The sequence below is a fragment of the Amphiura filiformis genome, chromosome 16 (genome assembly GCF_039555335.1).
Source record: "Amphiura filiformis chromosome 16, Afil_fr2py, whole genome shotgun sequence".
NCBI classification, from domain to species: domain Eukaryota; kingdom Metazoa; phylum Echinodermata; class Ophiuroidea; order Amphilepidida; family Amphiuridae; genus Amphiura; species Amphiura filiformis.
The window spans coordinates 59,534,086-59,557,089 of NC_092643.1; the positions used below are offsets into that span (position 1 = coordinate 59,534,086).

Sequence of the window (23,004 nt, forward strand, 5' to 3'; positions counted from 1 at the left end):
GGTATCATTTTATTGCTAAATAAAATGCACTTTCAACCCTGTAAAAAGAAATACTTGAACTTTTTTAATAAACACACTGTGCTTCATAGAATTCAGAATGGACAGGGTGGCGGTGGTGGGGGATGTGGTGGTGGGGGATGTGGTACACACAAACTCTATGGGATTGGTATTTTTAGTGCGTAATCTGCTTCTGAAAAGGCTGTAAATTGGATTTGGACTCTATTTAGCATCTAAACGACTCATGGCCTTACAGCCAAACAATTCTACTAATTGTTTGTAATCATTTATGATTGGTTTAGTCTAGAAAATACAAACTTTTCCATACAAAACTACCCGTTGTCATATTAAACACTGTAGTAAGTAATGCAGAGGTCTTCAAAATCTAAAAGTTACTGTAAAATTTTAATTACTTATCCTATCATAGTCAAAGTATAGATTTTCTGAAGGGAAATTTGACGAGGAATCGAAATATGGACATATCTTTTCTGTATGGGTTAGGGGGAAAATGTATAGGTTCAAAATATGTTGAATTGTAAAAAAATCTAACATACTTTGGGACACCCTATATTCCGAGATTACCAAACAGCTGTGATTTCGGTTTCTTCCAAAGTCAGTTGGCTCTCCATATCCTCTAACCAAATGAATGTTGTTTACTTCCAGTTTATTACTTTAAGTTGGTAATAAGCAATGCATTGAGTGACCCATTTTTTATCAAAATCTTTTTTATTACACCCTGTATAACTTGCAGTTCACCCTGTATAATGAGTTGAAATGTATATATTTGAATTGCTTATGCCTTCAGCTTTCCAAAAATGTATACTTTTGCTAGTTTAGGGTCGATGATTGTCGAGATAATCTAATTAGAAACCCGGTTGGTGTAAACATTCATAATATTTGTCATGTAACGCTAAAGGTGGCGAGTTCAGGACACACGGCCTTTTCCACTATTAGAACTTTTTTTATCCTGCATATGGGCCTGCTAACCCTAAACCTTGCATTAAAAACACATTCCTTGATTAGATCAAGTGGCACCGTCAAAAATTGAATTGGAAAGTTCATAACACTCTTCTTATTTCGTAATGATACGGTCACCAGAAATGATGATCAAAGGGTAGCTTTAATGCTTGAATCTTAGCATGACTTGTCATTGATTTTGATGCAAGTCAAATGATCCCTATCAACACACAACTTAGCCATGGATAGAATAATCACATCATTTTGTCCACTTATCACATAATATTCAAACCCACACCACAAGACCATGCCTTCCCATAGTGCATTGCGGTACATTGCATTAGATCCATAGAGATAAATACCCAGAGAGCACCGACTCAAAATTGCCATGTGTGTGGTGAATCCGCCACATTGGTTTGTCACTCATGGAGGGCATATAATAGTTTCCTCCGCAGCCAGTTTGGTTCCGCTCCCTCCACACAAACAGTTTGCCAGTTTGCACATGTGACCACCTCCACGCTGCCATAACAGCTTGTAGACAGGAATTCTGGAAGCGGATGGTCTTTCTGTACATTTTTAATATAAAGGTGGTAAACGACACCAGATTGTGCAGCAAAATTGCTATTTTGTTCAACTTAGTGATATTAGCACAAACGTTTCTGTCAATAAATTTTTTTTTTCGTCGGTAAATACTTTCAAAATGTTGTTTTTCATAACATATCAAAAATTTGGAATCCCCCAACGTGTAATAATTTTATTCAACTTTGATGATATTTATCTAAAAAGTTCTTATCCTTGTCTGTATAGTGGTTAATGAGGATTTAGTCACACTTGGTGGTCTTGGTATGTCGCGCCCATGGGTCACATGCGTATTTATAAATATGCATTTATAAATATAGTTGAAGCTAGCTGGTTATAGGGACACAGGAATGGTGCATGATGGGAATGGAAGACTGTCTGCTGTGATTCAAAGCTAGCCTCATGAGATACAGGTTTTACATTATTCATGATAAGCTCAATATGTCAAGGTTGTCTGGAACAATATTGCATAAAGACTCAAATTAATTATTTAACCTAATCTCAATGAAACTTTATTGAAAAATTTAACAGCTATGATAATTAGATCAGATCTGGCCGAAGGGCAGTTTGGAAATGATGAACAGACTAAGCAGACATGCAGACTGTCTTGGCAGGCAAAAGGCAGATCATTTATATTAATTTCATAAACTGATATTTTGATGAGCACAAGTACAAAACCTGGGGTACAAAATTACAGGGATAAATATAACAAAATAGTTTTGTGTGGGGTCACTTCTTTTGTTTCTGTCAAAATCCGAGATTTTGAACAAACTGTCTGAACAAGACGTTTATTATTACAATGGCGATATTAGTCTAATGCATATACAATTTACATAACACAGTACGTACATGGCATATGGGATGGTCATAAACACATCAAAGGACAGTACCATAGCACGACAGATGGAGTGACATGCATTGGTATCATCAGCGCTGGTAGAAAATTCCAATTTTCTTTGTTTTACCTCAGTTGTTCGGCTCAAAATTAAAAAGAGGACAATTTTATATGTGACAATAAAAGCTAACATTTCATGGAAAAGAATTAATAGTAATTTTTTATGGAAATGTTACAATATGACTTTATAAAGGACATTTCAATTTTGTTATCATTCATCGGGGTCGTTATACTTTTGCTTAGAGAACATTTTTGTGATGTGATCAATTACAATGAGTCAGATGTCGGCAATTTTGGGCTCTTCCAGTTGAAATCCATACATCCCTTATGGAAGTCACAACCGTAATCTCCCACACAAGGGGTGTAGATTTCAAATGGATTCACACATTTAGGTAACCCTGAAATTTACATTCTGAATGGATTCGGGTATGGATTTCAACTGGAATAGCCCATGATTGACTTAGCGATATAGCTAAACAAAGGAAGTGATTTTCTTTGTTTTCTTTTCTTTTTAAGAACATTTTAATATAAATATCATATCTCAAGAACTAAAATTCTCTATTTTGTTGGGAATTTCTGCAAACTGTGGCATTGTAAATTTAAAATAGTATTTTTTGTTTAACATTTTGATATACCCGACATCAGACTCATTTTGCTTGATCGCATCACATTTTTATTATTTATTGAAATAAAATTTCCATAATATTAATACCCATTAAAGTATTAGGCAACATATATATGTTATATTCGATATGACAAGTTGGGAAGGTATATCCTTGCACTTTCATTTAGAATGTTAATATGTGAGCGATTAAGCCAAATGAGTTGTATGGTTGTTTTTTAACGGGTGGATTTTAGTTGGGTTTGCAAAAATAGTGGCAGCACCAAGATTGATTTTTTTGGAGGTGAATTTTCTGAAATTTGCTTACAATTTGGCAATTTTTGTCCTGACTGAGGGACAAATGAGTGCAGGACTAAGGTAGGACGAGCATAGAAGATAGGTTCGGGGGATAGGTTATCAAAATGATACATTTTCTAAAGTCCAATATTAGATCACATCATTTAGCACTACTGTCTTCAGTAGATAGCAGAATAGAGCTGTTAATAGTCAGAACGTAATAGTGTAAAATGCTGTCTTCAGTAGACGGCAGAATAGAGCTATATTAGTCAGAATATAATAGTGTAAAATGCTATCTTCAGTAGATAGCAGAATAGAGCTGTTATTAGTTGGAACATAATAGTGTAAAATGCTATCTTCAGTAGATAGCAGAAGAGAGCTGTTGTTAGTTGGAACATAATAGCGTAAAATGTTATCTTCAGTAGATAGCTGAATAGAGCTGTTATTAGTCGGAATATAATAGTGTAAAATGCTATCTTCAGTAGATAGCAGAATAGAGCTGTTGTTAGTTGGAACATAAAAGTGTAAAATGTTATCTTCAGTAGATAGCTGAATAGAGCTGTTATTAGTCGGAACATAATTGTGTAAAATGCTATCTTCAGTAGATAGCAGAATAGAGCTGTTTTTGTCAGAATACAATTGTGCAAAATGCTATCTTCGGTAGATAGCAGAACATAATAATGTAAAATGAAACCCTTCTATATTCTATATGATGATTATGAAGATCATGAAGATATAAACTTGTATAATTTTCACTTGATAGCAGTTATTAGATCTCTTATCTTATAAATACATCAGATCAGATAGTTCTGTAGACAGTATAATTGTAGAACTTGTTTTCAGTTGCAATACTGAACAATGCTATCTTCAGTAGATTTCAGGTCCCAAATGTTGGGGTAATTAACCCAATGGGCACTATTGCTTTTCTTACAGTGTCACTGATTGGTTAAATGTATGATGTTATCAACCAAGTAACCAATCAAATTAGAGATTTTAGATCTCCTAATGGTAATTTTAAACTGAATCTCCTTCAGGTCACCTCTACTGACCATTCTTACCATGTCTCTGATTGGCTCAATACATGATGTAGGCTTTTTTTGTAACAAATCAAAATAGTTCTTAAAGCTAGAGAGCCTATATAAAGGCAGATCATTTGGTACATAGTCATTGGATAAAACCTGCTCACATTTAACTGTTAACCCTTTTTATAGTACATGCAGGATGAATCTTTCCAAGCTCCATAACATACCCTAACCTATGTCAGTACGTAATAAACATGATAAAAAACATCTTCAAGGGAAGGTGGCAAAGATCCGGGTTACTCCACCTGCAGGACCTACTTTGGTCAAATGCCCAATGCACACACGCTGTTCAAATCATGCAAATATGCCAGACACACAAGGTTTGTTTTGTACCAATGATGCCAAATGCAGTGTAAGAAATGTTCAATGACAATTTGATTTAGCTTATGTGATGCCAATTGCAATATCAACCCTTATTGCTGTATAATAGGAGCAGGCTCAAAGTAGGCACACATCAAATAGCTCCTATATGTAAAGTCTGTCTCATCTAAAGAAGAAGAACACCATGTTGGATCCTGCGGATGTATACACATGCGTAGAAGAGTGATTTAGTGTACGTTGTTGACGCAACTGCGTACGTGCACTGATTTGAATCTGCTACAGCGAAATTCAACATGGTGTCGTTCTTAACTTGAGATGAACCATACTATAGGTGGCCTTTATTTTGGAACTGTAGTTTGATTGTATCAATGGCAAGTAGCTGAGGAAGATTTTTAACATAAGGATTTTAAGTGCAAAGTGCTGAGTGGGGGAGGGCTGTGTATGGGTGGGGGAGTTTTCTCCGGAAGCTTTCAGATTTCCTGTTGTATGTTTGATATCTTATTTGCATGTATTTGCTTCTGGCTAGGCCTACCTCTTGTATCATAATTTTACTTGGTATTATTGGGGGCACTGAAGGGTATTTGAGCCATCTTAACCACCAAATTAATGTGTAGCCTGTGCCCATTCCAGCTTGCCCCCGGTTCCATGAATGTCCCTGTTGGAAAGTAAAGCTTAAAAAATGTCTGTGTTTGAGGATGATTAGATACACTCAATGACACCCCCAACACCCCCATGGTACCCCTACACATAAAAATATCCAGATAATACACACAAGCATTATAAGAACAGATACACACACATTACACACTAAGGTAAGAGAATCCTTGACCAATTTAAGATTGCTTCTATTGTTGGCAACTGGCAGCCATTGTAGCGTGTCACATCTCCGTTCCAAATGATGACTTTTATTTGTATCAACCAGCCCTTGATGATCCAAATAAAATCTATCAGCAGACAAACAAAACAAAGAAAATATGTTTAGTTCAAGGTTTTCTTCATTTCATAATCAACTTTTTACCCCAAACCACCCCTGTTGACTTAATGGGCTGTTCCAGTTGGAATTCTTACTCCCTATGGAAGAGGTGACTTTAATCTTCCACACAGAGGGGTATAGATTTTAAATGGAGTCACCCATTCAGGTAACCCTATTTGATATCTTCACTCCCTGTTTGGAAGATTTATATCATGTCTTCCACAGGGGGTGTGTGGATGTCAAGTGGAATAGCCCTCTGATGGATCACCATTTCGGTATTAAATAGCACAATTAAACAAATCAATTATAGCAAGGAGGTACTTGTATAGTCATGTTATGTGCTACTATCTGTAATAAAACCCCCTGCTTCATTAACTGAGCTCGGTTTGTCAGTTAGCCTTGGTAAAGTACAATTAAACGATGAACTTCACCACAACACACACATCATAATACATGCACACCACCAAGTTCATTGTACTATTTTACTCTTCAAAATAATGATCGATGCATGTTTTCAAATGAGCAGACATAGATGGGGTTTTTAGAAAAACAAAAATGCTGATGCATGTGGGGTAATGATGCAATTTTTGAAACAAAAGGCAAAGCACCTGGATTTATATGCTTTTGGATATTGGCTATGCTCGTTAATAGGATGATTGGTATATAAAGCTTATTAGAGCAGAACTATGTGTGCCGACAGAGACAGGTGGGATAACGACGGTGAGAGATGGGGAGATGGGTAATAAACATGCAGTATGTTTCAATTCTGCATACACAGCTTAGATGGGGAATGAAGAATGATTTGCCACTTGCCACATTCCGACCTAATGAGTACATCATCCCTAAGATGAATTTGAAACTAAATTGGATCCAGTTTCCAAAGTAAAATATGAGTGACCCTTATTTGGGACTAATTGAAAATACTGAGTAAAATCATTAGGAATTGTAATTTTTTTAATCATTTAAGATCTTTGATAATAAAAAATTAAATCTTTATCGATGTTACAAAATAGGTACCGTACTGACTCGAGTATAGTTTTTTTTAATTTTTAAGTTATATATTTTTTCGGCTTTGGAGTGTCGCTGGACCTAGACCAGGCTTTGGAGTGTCCCTGGACCTAGACCTAAATGATAGGATCATTCATGGTTGATTAAAAAAAAAATTGTAGAAATAGAGCAATCCGAAAATTGGTACTTCATTTGAATATAGGAAATGGAAGTTAATTAAATCCCTTTTGAGTGGTTAACTCTTTACAGATCGGTATGGAATTGAATTGTTTTTCACGGTAAGCAAGTCATCATCATCCAAGTGTCATTGTTGTCATGGCAACCGTCATCAACTGACAAAAGCCGTCTGCCCATTTTTTTTTTTTTTTTTATTGTTGTTGACTTTGTATTGTTGTTGTAATTCCACATTGATCTTCTTTTGTCGCCCTGAATATGTCAAGGGCAGGGAGATGTTGACAGATTTTTCTTGTTGATTAGCTCCTTAAATGTCAGCAGATAATATGCCTTATTGCTGTTAAGCGAAGTGGTAATATGCAATTTAGTTGGCATAAATCAAACAACAGAACTATTAATATCTTAAATATCCGAGTGGTTTAACTACTCTTTGTATCATCAAGTATTTAGGGCGTAATGCTGGGGAAAAAAAGCTATGTCTCAAAGCGTGCGAACGTTTGTTTTTCTTAGTGCATCCATTTCAGTTGAAATGCCAAATTCATTTCTTATTCCTTTTTTAATATTTTTTTATAGTTTTTTGCCGTAAAATCATAAAATTCTGAGAAATCTGACTTGATTTGACACTCGCATTGTTTAGGTATAAAACAATTGATATTTGTTCTTCAATTGTGTAAATGAAACACAATTTTATGGTTTGTACTTTTGAACTCTCGCAAATGAGACAAAGTATTATTTTTTTAACCTAATCAATAAAAAAAGGCATGAATGAGCACAATGGGGGAACCAGGGGGAAGGGGAATTTCCCCTCAATTTTCTCCCTCAGTCTGTCAGAACAAAAGTCACTGAAAATTTCACTACTTTAGGCAATAGTTGACTAATTCTCACAGTTTTGCCCACCATTGCAAACATTCTGCTCTCTCAACACCACCCAAAAAACCCCACAAGTTTGGTATTCCTACTGACATGAGCAATGTTTTTAAGTGATGAACACTTAACCTTGCACCAATTATCTGAAACAAGTCGTGTTCACATTTTGAGTTTGAAGGTAAACTTATGCTATTTGTCCTATTCCTACCATGTGTCCACACCTAGTATATTCCAAGCACTGCGCCAACCAGTTCCACCATGCATTCACTTCTGGTTGGCGTAAACATTGGCTACCACTTCCAGTGTTTCTGTGACCTTTTTCAACCACCCGATTTGTAATTTCTTATTCCGACCAAAAAAAGGTCAAACTTACACCGGGTGACGTATATAGCAGCATTCACATTGCAACTTACCACTGGCAGAGATTACACTCGGCTCGCTACTGTCTCCTGACTTTTGCCAGGAGTAAATTGTCGGACGTATGTCTGGCCAAACTTACACTACCATCGTTCACACTGCCACTACTCCTGGCAGCATCTACCGCTATTCCTAGCAACTTTCGCCAGGTGTACATCAGAGAATGTGCACACTGCTACAGTGGAGTCATTTTCCAAATAATTCATGTAAGCAAGAGTCTAAAGATAACATCTTTAACATTGATTCACAAATGACTCCTTTTATAGGTCAGTCGAATGAATCGATATGAAATTGACATGATTCCTAGAACATGATGTTTACCACATTAATAGCTTTGGACTGCAGTGATATCTCCAATACAAGACTTTAAAAAGCAGGTGCTCTTGCACAAGTCATGGAGGCTTATGCAAGTGACTAGAATTAGTTTTCACATAATTTTGCCACTTTTTTGATACTGTAGTGGCTACATTTGTTGACAGTAGTGGGATTCTGACTGGCCGATTCAAACACAGCTTTAAAACCTACGTCACTATACATTAGTTTACCAAGCCGCGTAGCATTGCATAATCCTGATCCATTCTATTTTTTGCATGCATTTGCCAGTACCAATATTCTTTGGTAGACAGTGTAGTATTGCATCAGGCACAAAATCAGTTCTGAATATTATTGGGTGTGTAGTCAACCATTATTATTGTGTAAACCAGTTGCCAAAACTTTGGAAGGAAGGGGACAAGTGCCTGGTTTTGTTTTTGTTTATGAAATATTTTCTTAATTGTCACCAGGGTTGGTGGAGACCAAGTTAAAAGTGATTTGGTTCGCTACTATGGAATCGGAGAGGGATCCCTATTGACTATGTTTTGCCTTTTTTCTGTTTTTGTATGTTTGCATTTCAGGATTATCAATAAATCAAAATCAAATCAAATCAAAAGATTTGGCATTTGAAACATTTCCAACACCTTCTGTCACTTTTAATTTTAAAATTCATTTTGGACACATTTTCCAAAGGATATGCTAAAATGTTTTATCTTTATAGCCCTTGTTATTTAGTATATCTGGGACACTTCACTTAGCTTTTGTCACTGCCATTTACAAAAGAGAATAGAATTCAACCTAATTAGGGCTCTGGGCACAGAATAGGGTCAAATCATTATGGACATGTTTCTACTGAGTAAAGGGTTGACGGGTGCATGCGAGGTGATATGCGAGGTAAAACATGGTAATGGCCCTAGTAGAAACAGACAAGGTGATGTGGGGGAAACCTCACCTCAACCGCCTTTTGAGGTGGTTAATAGTGGGTGATATGTGGTATGTTCTCCGTGAGAAACAGGTGATGGATTTAGTTGGAACATCAGTGCCCGGGCATCAGTGATCCAGATCTGACCTTCTGTAGCTGTATGTCCAGTCTCTATCAAAAAAAAAAAGAAAGAAAGCGCAGTGATTTTTAGTGCACTACGCACAGGCACAACGCCTAGACGTTGATCCACAAACCTCAGCACACTATTAGCAACAGTGCACATGTTTGGTTCAAATTGATGATACCTCAATATTCAAAATTACCACCTGGTTTAAGTTGGATCAGATTGTGTTGCATATGGCCGTGCAAAAATAATCGTGTGGTTAGGGCTGCATATTGCTCGATAAGTAGGGTCAATTGGTCGCAAAAATATTATATTTTCGCAATTTATTTAGTGTGATAAGCAATCCTATGCGAAAAAGGCATGGGTTAACTATGGTTAACCATGGTCAACCATGGTTCAACCATGGGTTTTGACCATGGTCAAACCATGGTCAACCATGCTTTTGAAAAATGGCACCATGGCCAGAGACCATGGTCAACCATGGTTAACCTTTTGACCATGGTCTATCTAAAGTGACCATGGTCAACCATGGTTAAAACTTAGCATGTTTGACCATGGTTGAACCATTGTCAACCATAGTTCAACAACCATGTTTTTGACCATGGTCAACCATGTTTTTGACCATGGTCAACCATGTTTTTGACCATGGTCATCCATGTTTTTGACCATGGTCAACCATGGTCAACCATGTTTTTGAAAAATGGCACCACGGCCAGAGACCATGGTCAACCATGGTCTATCTAAAGTGACCATGGTCAACCATGGTCAAAAATTTGCATGTTTGACCATGGTTAAGAAACAATAGCAATCAAGGAAGAAACAATAGAAAGAAACAATAGCAATCAAGCTTAAACTTTAAATTAGCACCCGATAGAGGGCAGGGCCTGAAGAATGAGGGAAATTATGGGGTAAGTATTTAACAGAATAAACTGCATAATCATTATTTAGATTTATTCCATTAAAAATCTTATTTTAACTTATCAAATTACTAGTTTTTATATTCTATGGTGTCAAATATTTATTCACAACGTTGTAAATACGCATTAAATACGATTAATAACAACAGAGGGCGCTAATTTTCTCATTCACTACCCAGAGTCAACCATGGTCAGGTGAGGTGATGACCATGGCTGACAACGCTCAGCCATGCTAAAGCATGGTCGACCATGGTATACTTAAAAGTGACCATGGTCAACCATGGTCAGGTGAGGTGATGACCATGGCTGACCATGCTCAGCCATGCTAAAGCATGGTTGACCATGGTATACTTGAAGTAACCATGGTCAACCATGGTCAGGTGAGGTGATGACCATGGCTGACCATGCTCACACATGCTAAAGCATGGTTGACCATGGTATACTTGAAGTGACCATGGTCAGGTGAGGTGATGACCATGGCTGACCATGCTCACCCATGCTAAAGCATGATTGACCATGGTATACTTGAAGTGACCATGGTCAACCATGGTCAAGTGAGGTGATGAACATGGCTGACCATGCTCACCCATGATAAAGCATGGTTGACCATGGTATACTTAAAAGTGACCATGGTCAACCATGGTCAAGTGAGGTGAAGACCATGGCTGACCATGCTCGGCCATGCTAAAGCATGGTCGACCATGGTATACCATGGTGACCATGGCAACCATGGTTGACCATGGTCAAGCCACCATGGCTGATCATCGCTGACCATAGTTAACCATGGTCAACCATGTTTTGACCATGGTTGACCATGCTAGCACGGTTGACATTTCGCCTAGGATGCAAGCTATCTGAAACTTGAATGTCACAAGTTCCTGCAAAATAGGAAGTTGTGACGGATGTGATAATTTTTTTTTTGCTCCCAGAAGCTTCAAAACAATTATTTTCCCACAGCTTATGGCACTGTAACTGTGGAAGTACATAATTCACTTTTTAACTGATTGAAGTACATCATTTTCATTTTCTTGGAATTTCTTGTCTCATTTCAGCGTCCTGGCATCAACAGTAATGAACACAGGTCATCGGAGCCCAGTAAACATGAACCGGTGATCGTCATTGACAGTGACAGTGATGTGGAGAAAGATTTTAGCAGTAACCGTGGTAACCATGGCTCATCTCATGCATCTACATCGCCCAAGTCCGGGAGCAGTACTAGTAGTAGACCGGGATCAACTGGTAGGTTTTCACTATGTTCTTGTTCTTTTGTCTAATGATCCAGGGCCGTAGCAAGGTCGAAAAATGTGGTGCCGGCCATCAAAAATATGGGGCAGCCAAATTACAAATCTATGCCCATACTGAAATAAAGATACAAAGAAAAACATAACAAATTTCTCAAAAAAGTGGGGCGGCCATGGCATCCCGGCCGCTCCCACTTGCTACAGCCCTGTAATGATCATATCATTCCTTGAGAAAATAATTCTTACAATTATGCCTAAATATATCTCATGTGAAAAGTCCAACTTGGTGTCCCACAGAAGATCATTTCTGCCATATTCTGCAGACAATTGGAATGCCCTGCCAGCACATGTAGCTTCCAATCAGGAACTGCAGAGCTTTAAGTGGAGGGTTATAGCTATCTGGGCGCCAACTCATCAGCGTTATCTAATACAACTACTGTTAAGGCCTAGAATAATCTTGACAAAAAAGATCGAACTTGAGCAAATGAACAATACTGCCAACTAACATGACTTGGTGTTATCCTCCTGCCTGGATGCTTATTTGAAGCAAAAAAGTTTATGTATTTTGTGAGAAACCAACAGAATTACTTGCTCTTATGACCCAGATCTGCTCTCATATCACCTGCTATATTTTACTTTGAATATCACAGAAGAGAAACAGTGAAATTCCTGCAACTGAACTACCAGAGCAGTCCATTGTTACTTGGTTCTCTTTATAGAAATTCAAAAGTTTATGTTCTATGGGTAGTAATAGGGTTGTAAATGGGGAAAACATGTCTAATGTGTAGGACTAACAACAAGTGTCTCTCTTGCATGTGACAACATTTGTAAAACTGAGCCAGTGAGTGAAGTCATGAAATGAATGCAAGTGTCTGTTGTCATTTGTTGAAACACCCAAATGCAAGAAGCTATGTGAACTAAAGAGGGCAGCATAACAATTTGCTTGCTGGTCTGTTTGCAGATGCTGTGACTGCTTTGAAAGATTGAGCACTACGACTGCAGTGTGTGATTGAAACAAAAGCAAAACAAAATCAATTTTTTTCTGTATTTGTATTGTTGGCCAATTGTATCAAGAGTTTTCCTGTGTTCTGGTTTTGATATACCGCAATAGATAAATAAATAAACAAGTTACTGAACATAAGGACTGGAAAACTGGGGATTATCTGGCAGAATGGTTGAAAAATGTAGCCAAATATTAGGAATGCAAGCAATACATATTAAGGCAGCTGTGTACTCTAGACATTGTTTCTTTCATAAAATTGAGTTTTTTGATATGTTTGTACTTTGTTATGTTTTTTATAAATACAAGGAATGAAAATCCAGATTTGTAAACTCCAACTGCAATATTTGAAGGATTTATTTCACTATTCCACTCGTGTTTGAAATTGAAAAGGAAAGAAAATCTTTGTTGTACCAGGCAGGGTACACGCGCACAACAACGCATCGCGTTGCGTATCGCGCAATTTGTTAACGCACAAATACGCTTACGACATACGCTGACGCTTATCTGCATGCGTGGCGATCTTATGGAAACACCACGGAAGCACAAAAACCTAGTGGTCAAATGGCTCCATTTAGCTGATAAAATGTGGGTTTTTTCAAGTTCTTTCCCCGATTTAAATATCAAGTTATGAATGGATTTCGCTCAAACTTCTCAAGGGGCCGTGGATTTACCCGATGTTTATGTAATGTAAGGTAGAAAAATAAAACTGCCGCATTCTCCTGCGAGATTCGATGAAAGTGCAAAATGTGACCACTTTAAACTTCAACGGCCATTATTTCAATGTTCATTTTCTCGGTAAAATGACGATTAAAGTACACGATAACTCAATAAATACAGCATCTATAGGTAAGCTAATATGATCATCGTAAAAAGCATGATCGACTCAAACGGTTTTCTCATTTTTTTTATATTTTGGTCTATTTCCGATTTTAGGCAACATTTTGTGCAAATAGGCGTTTGTGAATTTTAAAAAGTTCAATTTGATGCCTTATATGGGCAATATCTCAAAAAATAAGGCCAATATGAAAAAAATAAAAAAACTGTTTTTGGAATGGAGCCTCAAGATTGAGCTAAAAACAAAATAAAATATTTTGGAAAGAGTATTTTTTTGTATGATGTACCTAACAAATATTGCCAAAAAACGCACTTTTTGTGATTTTCTTCATAATTGTTGTTTTTACCCCAAATCTGTATTTATATTAAGATTTATTGATGTCTTGCCTTCATAAAAATGTATACTTTTATATGTCTTGCGCGAATAATTACAAAGTTATTGCACTTTTACTACATGCATGTCTGAGAGTACACAGCCTCCTTAATGTAGGAAAACCTTTAATTGCATGTGTAAGCAAGTATAAATAAGGGAGCATACATGTTGAGACTTGATTACCTCCAGGGATTCGAACCTTACCCCTCGGTAAGGATCACCGATCGGTAGCCACTGGTCTTTCGCTGGCCGGCCCAACAAAAGTGTGCGCATAGGCCTATATGACTTGGGAAGTGAAATGCATGCATGCACAGTGGTTTTAGTTAGTAACTTATACTAGATGAAAATTAAATGAAGATTATGATCGGATTTAATTTTAGTCAACTTTGGTTTGGGTAGGGAAGAGCTGCTGAGAATGTGAAAGTGACCCATTACTGTATCATTTTTTTTCAAGAAATTTGGATCCATCGATGTACAAATTTATGGCAAAATTTAGCATAAATTGTCAGAGTTTATACATCTTTGCCTCGAATTGTTGGAAATTTTCTAAAAGTTTGGCTGACATTGAAGCCAAATTGGGCTATTTTCCAAAATAAAAATTAGAAAATTGTGAAAAAATGACCCATCCATACATAATAGCAAAATTGGCCAAGAATAAGGGTACATTGATATACCAAAAGGCGAAAATGCGACCCTTCTTTGCAGCGCATCCCTAAATGGTTATTAACTGGCACAGCATTATCAAAATTCTTAGCTGAAAGATATTTCAATAGAACCAAATGGAATGATTTTGGCAATAGAGGGCAGTAATACAGTCTGATTTGCTTGCCAGGCAATATTTGGCAAGGATGGGTAATGTTGATATTTTGTTGGTATCAGTTGGAAGTAAAGAAAATGAATAGTTGAATTTGGAAGAAATGGTAATGGTATTAGTCATATTAAACACCAAATTTTCCGATTACATGCTTAAGAAATGTTTGTGAAAAAGTGAAAGTTGACACAAAAGTTTTTATGCATTCAAAGGAAATCTATTGATCATATAGTACAGGATTGAATTGTAGGTAATTTTTGTCAGAGTGGATGTCAGAGTGGAATATTACTCCAATGAAGGAATGAATAAAGGGAAAGATGAACAAAGAAGTTCTGCATTTCCGTCACGATTGAATCCGGGACCCCTTTGTGTGCCAAACACTACACGGTAGCCACAAGTGTTTCGCTGGCCTGGCCAACGAAACAGTGCGTATATAATCTGACATATATGAAATCTGAATTTTTTATTTCAACCATGAGCGGGAATGTTAAGTTTTAAATGGAGAAAAAGGGGAAAATAAGGGGGGAATCTGAAAATTTTGGGCTGATGTACGCAAGGGGGGAAGTTCGGGAACACAAAATTTGTTGTTGATTTTTCGGACAAAACTCCTGACATAAATATTAATCGATCCTTTAGTTCTCAATTTAACAGGTGATAAATTTGACACAGTTTTATGTCTCTTTATCAGGAGATTCGGGGGAGGGGTTGGAGAATTGGTTGCTAGAAACCGGCTACACCGAGGAGCTTGTAGTGTAATGAGGGGCTGAATGTCCATTATTATGTTTTGATGGATCAAGTTGTGATAATATTGGATCCAAAACATAATAATGATAAAATTGATGCTTTTAATATTTATTGGTCTCGCTATGAGTTGTAAAATATTGGACTCGACTACGTCTCGTCCAATATTTTAAAACTCATAGCTCGACCAATAAATATGGGCTCAACCGATCCAATTTTATATCAAAATTAGCTGATTTTGCATGATTGCATGAACCCCGATATGGCCCTGATATTGTATGTATGAAGGCATCCATTATTACAAACAACCATGATAACAAAAACAGTAACAAGCAATCATACATTTGGATGATATTTTCATATCTCCTCTGAATGTCATAGCCCCCTCTATTGACTACCAAAAAAGAAATTAACGTATCCATAAATCATGAAGCTATCAAAGCTGACATGGGCATTTTAATAGGCTTTGTCTGTTTTTAACGCTTGCTAACACTTCTGCCGCCCTCTTGTGGTTAACTTCAACAACGGCTCATGCTAAGCATGCGAGGTGAAAGCTTAACAGCTTCTGCATTATTCATGTAGCCTAGTAAGAAAAAATATCAGCTAATCATTCAGTTGTGTAAACCCATCTCGAAAAATCATTGGCACTGCTGTGTTGGTTTCCTGTTCTGTTTCATCTAAATGCAAGCCTCAGGACTATTGGTACAGCTAGGATTTCAAGTCATTTTAAAATGCTGATTTGATTCCATGTTTTCGTGTACAAATATTTGAAAAAACGATTTTGTTATCCCGCACAAAATTTGCTTGCATGCAAACATGGCCTTGTCCAATAATCCCCATCAATAAGTATCTCTAAGAGGATAATGTAGAATTGGCTGTTCCTGTTGAAATCCTTACACCCCCTGTTGAAGACATGACCTTACTCTTTCACATAGGGAGTGTAGATTTCAAATGGAGTCACCCATTTCGGTAACCTCATTTGAAATTCACACTCCCTGTGTGGACGATTAAGGTCATGTCTTCCATGGGGATGATGGATTTCAACCGGAACAGCCCAATCGGTTTCTGTGCCTAGATATGCTCTGGGGACAAAACGGATGGTTTCAGCACTTCTTAGACTCGCCAGTATTTCCGGTTTTGAGCGGTTGGTTCACTTATGCGTACATGATGCGGTGAATAATTCAAGACGGTTTAGTCATGGCCTTTTGCACGTTAGCAACCTAGCCGAAGCTTGTAACTCAATTTTCTGAACTCTCATGTGATTGATCTGAATTGAGGTTTAATTGCGTCGGTGAATCTTGTAAAAGAGCTATTAAAATGTTAAACGCTCATCGCATACCAATATATCCTTAAATGTATACAAATAATAGAGGCTGCATATATAAATTGATCCAGTATATCAGTAGTAATATTTAATTAACGAATTAGCATAATATCAGACGAGGTCATGTGACCCTTTTAGCTAATGACTCGTCTATGTGAGCTAACAATCAGTGTCAGGTTTCAAACTAGTCGAAGCGTGCAATATGTGACATCGCATACTTGTAATGGAGTCCTCCGACAAATAGAGGGATCAAGTTGCACCGCGCACTAAGATCCGGCTCTCAATCGTCGATCGCTCAAATCCCGAGAAAAGCTCTTCAGAAAAGGAGACAAGCATTTTGACTGATAAGGAAATCATATTTTGTGGCTTGTTTTGCGTCATAGTCTTTGCTACGCTAGATGAGAAGCATTAATATTTCTCGTTGATGCATTTTTCATTTTTTTTACTTGTTCGGGTTGAAAACTCGGCAGATCAGCTTGGATCACATTACATAATAATGCGAGGAGGAATTTTTTTCAGCTTATTTTTTTCCCATTTTACATGCAGTATATTGTAAAAGGGTGTTTATACAAAAACATTAAAAAGAAAATTTACTAGTTCTTTTATTTTGCAGCTTAGAAGACATATATTTTTATTCATTTCAAATTGATTTTAGATTGGGAGAATTGGTCAAAATTAGACAATTTGATTGCACAATAAAATTGAGGGTATGGAGAATGTAATGACATTGACAAACAAGATAAAGATGTATTCAACATGGAAAATTGTCATCATTAAAATGTCATTTATGTATATATCTGAATACCAGATCAATTGAATGCGCTAAAAAGAATGATAGGGGGATATAAGGTCTAAAAAAATTGTTTGATCGGCGTAACATAAAAAAATATTTAGGGTAGGTAGGTCAGGATTCATTTTCTTTTTTTCCTTCTTTTTTTTTACTTTTTAAGCTGTAAATTCCATTTGATAAAGGCTTTGGAATGTTTTGTTTTTTTAATTTATTTATATTTATTTTTTTAAATTTTATTATTTTTTTGCAAAAAAAGTAAAAAAGTTAGGGTCGGGCCTAATTTTAGGATAGGACGGGTTACCGCCAATCAAATAAATTTTGAGGCCTAAATGGTGAATATAGGTGTGTAGAAATAAATTGATATCTGACAAAACTAGAAAGAACACAGAAAACAAAAACTGACCAGAACATAACTATGAAATGGACTAAATTTATTGTCTCTAGAAAGCATTTCAAAGAAGAATCATTTCATTTGTAAAAAGTAATATCAACGATGAATAAAAAGAGGGCAAATATGTTTTTGCACACATACCATCAGCAAATTAGTATTATAAGGTGTAACTGGAACTTTTTTTTACAGATTTTTTATTTGTTAAAGCTGAGAGTGAATAAAATATTTTAGCCCATTAAGGTTATTTATGAAACTAAAAAAAAGTTCCAGCAAAAAGATTGAGAACTATAAAAGCTATAAAAAATAAGGAAAAAAAGAAGAAAAAAACTAACCCAAAGTACAGTATTCATTTAGCAGAATAATTAAGTTTTTAAATAAATGAAAAAGTCCCAGCAAAATGTTTGAGGACTACATGTACAAAAACTATAAAAATACAGAAAAAAAGAAGACAAAAATTACCCCACAGTACAGTATTCATTTAGCAAATTAATTATGTTTTTTGTTTATAGCCTTTGAAACAGCCCAATGGGCCCATAAACATAGACCTTGGAGTCATCTTTGTCTGCTCCAAAATGAGCAATCATTTTGTTGATAAAAAAAAAGAATAAAAGCTGCACAAATCTGTTTTGGGGTTATTTGTCATAGTATATATTTTTTGTACGTCCCTTTTTTCATTTTCTTCTGTTACACCAAAAGACCTTTAAGGGATAATCAATGGCAGTGGTATGTCCATGATGAAAGAGATAACCGCTCCTAACACTCGTTCTTTTAATACCCCGTTATGTATCAGAATAAAAGTCATCGATCGACGCATAATATTTTGTTGCGGGGATAATAGCTCGTTTTCAATGGATCAAATCGCATGGCCTCAAGAGAGTTTAGCTTCTCTTGTGGTGGCTGGATTGTCAGAGCATTTCTCATCTTCGCCGTTATGATTTTGATTAAGTCGTGTAAAAAGTTGATCTGCTATCATTTTAATACACTAAGAATCTTTGTCGCACTCGGATGTGTGTTTGATATTTTTGATGAGGTATAAAAGTATTTAGTCGTAAGGATCAAATTACAATTGCCGTCCTCGTCCATCGACCAAAATGCTCTCAGGAAATTTGCGATGTGGCTGAAGATGAGCTATTGGGCTATTTCAGTTGAAATCCATACACCCACTTATGGAAGACATGACCTTAATCTCCCACACAGGGGGTGTGAAATTAAAATAGAGTCACCCGTTCAAGAAGCCCCATTTGAAATTCACATCCCCTGTGGATATTAAGGTCATGTCTTCCATAGGGGGTGTAAGGAATTTAACTGGAATAGCTCATTCCAAATGACAAGAGTGTCGGGTTATCATTTTCGAGGTAAATATAGAAACAGCGTCAACATGAACATGAGATGATCAAAGAAAATGGCTTATAAGATCAAAGGATTTTTTTAATGCTTTTTATATATTTTAGACAAAAATATCAATTAATATTTGTTATAGTGGGTGTCTTACGTTTCATATTAATTCAGCATAAAGTAGTAAGCTCTACATTGTATAATATGATTAAAATTATTACAAAGATGATAATGATGACAACGATGATAAATGATCCGGGGGACTCAAGTTTGGTTCGGGTAGGGCTCACTGAGAATGTGAAAATACACCCATATACCAATTCCCCCCCTCCCAAGCCTCAAAATAAAGCAGGCACCCCTGAGGAGCCATTTACCCAATGGTCATAACATTTTGGCGCTTGGTCCACACCAAGTGAACCAGGCTCTACATTTAAACAAAAATTAGTTAAACCGGTTTTTGTATTTAATGTGTACAATTAAAATTTAAATGACTCCTAGCTCTTTAAATGGCTCCTGGTTCACTAGATAATCACAGGACCAGAAGCTCCTTTTTCCAAATGTGGTCCAGATCTGCTTATTTTCGAGGCTTGCCCCCTCCACCACGTGGAAATGATCCCAATTTTATATTTTTACCTGATCGTGTCATTTGAAATGCTAGAACTTAATTTATCTCACCTTACATAATTGGATAATGAAAATAAATATATTTTAGCAAATAATAAATACAATTAACTTCACTGTATTAGACATACCAATAATAATAACTTATAGCATAAAGCAACAAAAGAAAAACATATCACTCTTTGCAATAATACCGTCACTTTCCCCCATTAGACGCACTTAAAATAATACAATTCATTTAGTAATGCAAGTATATGAATATTTATCTTTGCATAATTGCAAGAAATAATATCCAGATGTTATCACCTAAGCCAGGAGACAAGACTCTTAATCACACTGCAATAACACCAGAGTGCAAGAATAATATTAATGACATACAGTTCTCATTTACTGATGAGATTTGTCCACAAGCAACATTTTTTTTCTCTCTGTCTCAGCTCAGTCGTTCGTTCGTCCGTAAAAAGCATTTATTAGATCTGCTTGGCGGCAAAATGGAGAATGGTACACAATTCAACCCGAGGTGGCAATTTAATGTTAAATTAGGTTACCTGATATCATCCCCTACTAGGTCTTTTATGCGATATGGTGGTAGCATCTATAGGTCAACTAAGTAGTAAGAAAGGTGGTTCATGCTATAGCTGCCCATTGCGGTTTTCTCTTTTTTTTAAATAATTAAATAAACAAAATCAATATTGTAGTCTTATTTTGGCAAGTTATAGTTGTTCAGATAAGGAACAAAATTTGATGTTATTATTACAAAAAGAATTTCTGTAAGAATAGCTGCACACTGTGTGTTTTGAGTTGTGAGCTACATGAAAATGACTTGAGGCAGCTATTATTTAAGCAGCCTTTTGATATGAAGTGAGAACTTAAGGTCAATCTCCTTCAGGTGTAATATTAACATTAACTGCGTCATCTAAAAGATTTTTCCTCCGGTTTTTAACAAACCATCTATCAGGATCTTCTCAAGGAGAAGGGAATCGGTATTCACCACATTTTTGTTTGGTACAAAAAAAAACTCCGCTTAACTTAACGTTGTACCGTCGTGCCTCGGAGTGCCGTTTTTAGCTCAATTTGCGAGCAAACTGAAGCTATAGGCATGATCCATATTTCTGTATGTTTTTTACTTTCTCTTGCTACATCGTTTGACCAATGGAGCTGCTAATTTGAGGGAGCAATCTTTGCATGATCGTTCATGATTGTTACTTAATTAGCTAGGAAAATTCGGACGGAAAGTGTGATTTTTGGAGCATTTTCTTACGAAACTTTTTACCAGATTTCATAGAATAGTCTCCTTTACAGACTGTTTGTGGTCCTGATCATATTACAAACACTGTTCTAACTCCTTGATCTGGTGATTTTGTAAAAGAGATGTTGAATTTTAATTGCTTCAGTGCGGCTTCAATGTTTGCTTTTCAGTGTTGCTTGCCATACATTTTGCAAGTCCATAGATATTGCACAAAGGTTAACTAATAACTCAATGGTGCTGCTATGTGCTAATAATGTGTAATTTTTCCAATTGGGAGGTTTTTGGGGGACCAGTAAACAACTATAAAGGCTTAGCAGTCATAAAATACTGAGCAAATAAACTGAGAGCTAATTAAATACACTTAATTAGATCAGGCAAACATGTTGTGAAAGTAATTATATCGAGAAGGTCGATATCTGCAATAGCTACCCTATACATAATCTTAAAAATAAAGCACTTGACAGCTATTGCATAAACCCTACCTATAGATGTGTTTTTACAATCTTGTATATAAGAGATAAAGTACACATTAGGGGTTAGGGCAAGAAACCCTATCTGCAATAGCTGCCAGGTGTAAAATGTGTACAATATGGAATGCAGAAATTACCCAAATGTCTATGGAGCAGCTATCACTGCAAACCCAGAACGTCTAACTTCAGCAAAACTTCTAGTATTGGAGATTAGATATGAATCTAGAGTATTAGCCTTTGTTAAACTGATACTGGACAAAATTACTTATGGAAACAATTATTATACATGTAGACACATTCATGGTCTGCTAGTTCCCTCCCAATTGGTTTGATATACACTTTTTCTGAAGATCACTAAATGTATTTTCTTACGGAGCTATCAGCTGTTACACAAAAGTTGTTCAGCGATTGTATAATAATATCGCATTGATTGATTGGTTATATTCAGGCGTTTCATTGAAGGATGAAAGTGATCACTTTTGATTCACTTTACGCTTGGCGGTCGCCCTGGACAGACCTGTAAATCGTCAAGATTTCAAGAGAAAAGGTTAGATTTAGTTTTTAAGAATGCTTTTTCCTAATTTGGAGTTTGTTGGTAAATTGATCTAATTTTTCTCTTGGTCTGGTAAGTAGGCTTAAGAGTAGGTTTTTTCCTGGTATTAGTACAGCCAGGACAGACCGGTAGATTTTCCAGATCCCAACAGAACGAGGTTCGGTTTTGTTTTTTAACATGTTTAAGAACGCGTTTCTCAATGTCGAGTTCGTCGGTTAAGCTAGCCTAATTTTATCTTTGGTCCGGTACCGTACGCAGGCCTAAGGATAGGCTTTTAGCATGTATCACGTAATTCAGCACAACACTAAGTCCAGAGCTGCTGCGACAAGGCGTCATATCCCATGTGAATGTTGTTTGTGTGTAGGCCTATTTATTATGTTTAGGGAAACAGCGGCAGCGCGTATGAAAATGTTTTATTCGCGTTTAAGCGCAGCGCATTTAGAGAATAACTATCATTCAATGTTGATTGTTGTACAACTATTATGTAAAATTACTGCTCAAATAATACTATAACATCAACATTGAAATCCATGCTTATTGTTTGCTAGCAATTCACTGAACTGGAAATTGCTCCTTTGCAATGATTTATTAGAGCCCATAATGTTACCCATGTTTGCTTCTTATTCCAGAACCACCCATGTGTAAAATGCACCCTATGCTGTTTTGGGCTGATAGTGTCTAATTTTGAGTCTATTTATCAGACTACATTTGAGGTCTGATCTTCTGGATTGTATAATCCCCAAATAGTGGTCTAAATTTGTGCCTATATTTAGTAATTAATCCCTCATTTTACTGCCAAACCAATTTTAGAGGATCTGCTGAAAT

The 23,004-nt window shown here is 36.5% G+C and overlaps 1 pseudogene; it reads left to right on the plus strand.

The window, feature by feature from the left end:
• LOC140172775 (uncharacterized) overlaps nucleotides 1-23,004 on the plus strand; it is a 403,962-nt pseudogene that overhangs the window by 288,648 nt on the left and 92,310 nt on the right.